Below are 4,528 nucleotides of genomic sequence, written 5' to 3'. Positions count from 1 at the left end.
TCTAACAGCCAAAAATCTTCCTTTAATGGGCTGGGAAAGGCCATGCACTGCCAGAACCTCCCTGTCTCCTGGCTACAAACTCGTCGTTAATGATCAGTAATGAGTAATAACCCGTCTTTTGGAAAAACACTGGAGAGCAAATATTTAACAAATTGACTCTACTCCTGCACTGAGTGCTGCTTGGAAAAAGAGAAATAGTGTATAACAAAGACCAGAGCAGGAATGAGCACAACTTTTGATGGCTCTCTCTCTAAGTTACGGTGCTTCTTGTTCATGCTGATCTGTTCTCTTTACTGTACCCCTCTCCATAGCCACGGAGCAGAGTTGCCAGCTCTTGTGGTTTTACTGCAGGTCTCGTGATATGTTGTGTTTTCTTAGAGCCTCAGTAGCTGGAATCAGGTTATTGACCGAGAATCTCAACTTTTTTTTTTTTAAAGTATGTTGCTGACCCTTGTAGTTGTGGAGAAAAGCTTGAACTTGTGAGCCCTACGCATTCCAACACCAGGAAGCGATCAAAAGAACCCCCAAATTATTATTTTTTTAAAAAAACTCATGGTTTTCAAACCAATCCCGTGATTTTGGGGGGCCTGACTCATGATTTTTTAACACTTGGAGCTGACACTTGCTCCTTTTTATATGCATCTCCCTCTCCATTGAAACGTCCTTACCACAGACATACACAATAGTTTGACTTATGCCCACTGCATTAATCATCTACATTATTTTTCTGTTGCAAAGATGCAGAAATAAGGGCAGTTTTAAAATGAAATGTTAAGCTCCTCAACATCACACTAGATCAACAACAATTTTTTTTAAATGACACATTTTCTGAAAAAGAAGACTTTTCTGTAATTGTCTCAGTGTAGCCACTATCCCCCACTTCCAAGGCAGCAGAACAACCACAGCTACTCAACAAAAATGCAATCTGAATATTCTGAGAGGACAGTTGGGCATTTTTGGGAGATCTGAAAGATGTATTTGGTTTATTAGTGAAAAACTGCCTAACAGTCATCACAAGCTGAAAGAAATTTAGCCTTCTCTAGGATTTACAGAATTATAAAGTCTGTTTTGGTTTTTCATTCTGTGTATCTGAACTAACTTGTGTTCTCAGTAGTTCACCAAATTCTTACTCCCACTGCCTGAGTAATTCTCTAAGGGCAAGAATGAGAACCCAATTACAAACAATCAACTATTTTATATGGCTCATAATAGTAGCAGAATAGGTTTTCTTTTGAGCATTGTCATTCAGCTAGTGGCCTTTTGAAGAGGTTATATTCATTTTTATCTCACCATGCACTGCACACAATTACCCTAGGCTGTGCTGACTACCTTTAAGGAAAGGATTCATATTCTGCTAACTATTAACTAACCTCAAAGTGTGGTGCCAGAATTGTGTTAAGAAAATGGTTTAGACGTTTAACTAAAACAGATCAGAAGAGTTGGAGTCAAGGACTTACTAGTGTTTATAACATATGCAGCAGATGTACAGGAATTCAACAAAAAAACGAGGGATGGATTTTTGTTACAGATGGACATGAATTAAAAGCCCAAACATCCCAAAACTCTGATGTTTGGCTCCAAATTTGGATCTGAACATTGCAGCTCAAACCATCTGTTCTTATTAGAACTGGATGAATGCATTTCACCTAATTACAAAGCCTGAATTAATTTGAGAGTTCAAACGCGGTGGACTTGAGCTTCTAGACTTGACAAACAGAACTTACAGTTGCTTCCTGTACCAAAATGTAAACTATCTCCTGGGGGCAAAAGACACTTCCTTCCTTCATGGGTTGGAGATAATGTAAGAAGTGTTGTCCCCCAGGATGACCTGCCTATACAAGCTGGCTGCTGTGTGGCTGTGAACCATTTTGTTGAAGAGAGGAGCCAGAGGGGTAGAAAATCATTGAAAACACACAGAAGCTCTGTGAGGAACAGTACAGAAAGGGAAAAAAACCTTTGTTCAAATCAATACAGAGGGAAAAGGAAAACAGGGAAAGCAGTTACACGGCCTGAGGAAAAATCTTTTTACAGTTGCTGTGCTGTGTTGCGGGCAGCTACGGTGTTGCTGTGCTGTGTTGCGGGATAAAATATTTAGCTTAAATTTTCAGAAAGTGACTAGTAATTTTGGAAGCATTGTGTTTTGTCCTACTTGAGACACCTTAAAGGGGCCTGGGAAAGTGCTGGGCACTCAAAACCACTAGTCACTATTGAAAACTTAGGTTTGCAGTAAAGAGAATTGTGTGGCCTTTGAACTCTGGTGTCAAATTTTCAATAGGCTTATCTCAGCCTCAGAAGTGAGCAACTTTGCACTCACTGTCTTGGCACATTAATACTTGTTCATATAGTATGATAGAATATACAAACACAAACCCCATGTGCACTTGATTTGCATATGCCCCTGATTAGATTAAGCTGAAAGTAAATGTTTGCACACTAAGAAGATACACCAGAATGCCCTCGAGACTGTAATACAAAATGGCAACAGTTATTAATGCAGTTTTTGCTAGAGAATTTAATTATTCTCTTTACTTTTAAAATGTAGGTTGGTGGTATTCAATACCATTTTGAATCTTAAATCTCATCATATATTTTGTTACTGTATAAAAGACACTGACTAATATGAAAAATATTGCTCAAAAATGTGCTTTAACTGAAGTCTCATGAAAATGAATAATGTTTAATTTATGACAGAAAAGGTTTTAGAAAGCTCAGTCACCTGGTGAAACTCAAAGTGTCTAACATCTATGCAGCTCACGAAATTACCACTGAGTTTGTCTCTCCCTTGTATTTGTCCTTCGATGGCCATAGTTAATGTCTGAGTTTGGCTGTGTGAGCCTATTGAGATGGTCTTTAGAGTCTGGCTATTATGTACTAAGGGCAAGGAAGAACTACACTCATCTGTAAAATATTCAATAGCAAAAAATGACGTTGAAGCAGAGTTAAGGTTGCTTGGTGGTACATTGTCCCCTGGCAGAACGTTGAGTTGAGCAATACTCAAACTTCTGAAAACAAGGAAATGCACAGTTAACCTTGCCCATGCAACCTAATTCTGCCCTCTTTCAGCAATATGCCAATACACTCCATTAACACACATACCTTTACTCTGCCAACCCCAGAACTGCTGAAATGTACATGCTCTTCATCTCCATTTACAACCTATTCACTGTCACCCACAGAATTCCATCTAACACTATAGAAGGGAAAAAAGTGAGAAAGAAAAATAAAATAATAAGTTGCCACCTTACCTCTGTCCTCTTTGAGCAATGCCTCAATATGCACATAGCAGGACTGACACTGGCCTTTGGCACTGTAAGATTCAGGAGGTTCCAGATCCTGGTGTACACTCACACACTTTGCCAACTGCCCAAAAGAATACCACATGTGTACCATTTCCAGCCTTTTACCACTCCTTTACACACTTCTACTTAACTATCATTAAAGCATTAGAATCCTCTCAACACCACCTCACTGCTGACAATAGCCTTTGCAATAAAAGCCCTATGCTCTGCTACTGACATAACCTATACAAATATGCATATAAATTATGCACATTTAGGCATAAGGATTAGATTTGTGCCATACATGATTTCACTGTACATGCACAAACCAATGAACAAATGTTTCTATCCATAATAATCTAAATTTACAGATAGGCAAACAAAGAAAAATGCTGCTTGAGAACTATTAGTGTTTATTTAAGGATATGTATTTTGTATATTTTGATGTGTGATGTTGACCCTCCTCCCCCAAAATTTTGCACAACTGTGAAAAATTGATAAAAATATAAGAAGATGCTTAAAAACAAACATTGGTATTATCTGTTGACATTATAAAAACATAACAATTGAATTCTGCCAAGCCTATGCATACTGCATCCTGAAGGTATACATGCACCTTTTCCCATTCCTGACACACATCAGAGGGTGCAAAACATAGGAGTCCTCACATCACAATCATAGTTCTGTCACACACCTCAATGTAACCTGCCAGATCTCACAAACACACCTCTATCAAGTAGTGCTAACTACTGCCTCCACCGTTCAGCACAGCTATGCCTGATACCAACCACACTCACTTTACCTGGAGTTCATTATATTATATATACTTAAACTGCTTGCACATCCCAGTTTGCTACTGACAATAACCCTTGTAATAAAACCCCTGCTCCCGCCTAGTGGTATAACATACACCATTCTGCATTGCAGTGATGCATGCTGGCTCTTGAAGGTACACATGCAGCTCTTCCCTTTGCTCACACATGTTGAAAGATGCAAACATAGATCTCATGTCATAATCACAGCTCTGTCACATACCTCAAAGCAATCCACAGATGGCCTCATATCCCAAACACACCTTTGCCAAGCAGGCCCAACTAATTCCTCGATCACCTAGTGTAGGTACACCTAACACACTGACTGCACCTGAATCATATGCAGATAATGCCTACTGGTTACTGCCAGTTCCATGGGAACATAGGGAAGGCATGTTTCATTTCTTTGTTTCTGTCCTTTAACAGTGTTAGCTGGAA

This window comes from Mauremys reevesii, linkage group 3 (genome assembly GCF_016161935.1).
Source record: "Mauremys reevesii isolate NIE-2019 linkage group 3, ASM1616193v1, whole genome shotgun sequence".
Taxonomy (NCBI): Eukaryota; Metazoa; Chordata; order Testudines; family Geoemydidae; genus Mauremys; species Mauremys reevesii.
Note: the sequence above shows the minus strand (reverse complement) of the source record.